Raw genomic sequence first — 557 nt, forward strand, 5'->3', positions numbered from 1 at the left:
TGAGCCATTTCATCTATTTTTTAATTTCAAGCAAAAGAAAGTACAGAACCATTGAACAGATTTAAAATCTAGAATATGCTAATATTATCAACCACAAACCAAGGAATTCAAGGAAAGTAAATATTAATTCTCAGAAACACATCTTTATGTAATGGAAATGAGCCAGACTTTCAGAAGATGACTGTGGTTTCTGTTCCTCAAAAGACACTTTTTTATTGTTTTCATATTCTAATCAGAACATTTAAACTTTTTAATGTAATACAACGTGTTCGTTTCTATTTAAATAATAAAACAGTACAGTCCCAAACTTTTGATTTATGTTAATTTTTCCCAACTGGAAAGAAAACTATTTAAAACCCTATTACACAAATATTTTGTAGCAGTTTCTCAGGGCTATCAACTATTAACCTTTGATATTTAAAAAGTTATGATTTAGTGAAAAATAACGTAAATCAGCTTCTTAAAAATACTGAAATTATCTGGGAGTTATTTCATGCATGCCATCCTTTGTAAAGATAAGCATGTATTTGTAAATATAACTAGGTATATAGAATACA

The sequence above is a fragment of the Crocuta crocuta genome, unplaced genomic scaffold (assembly GCF_008692635.1).
Source record: "Crocuta crocuta isolate KB4526 unplaced genomic scaffold, BGI_CrCroc_1.0 scaffold1133, whole genome shotgun sequence".
Lineage (NCBI taxonomy): Eukaryota > Metazoa > Chordata > Mammalia > Carnivora > Hyaenidae > Crocuta > Crocuta crocuta.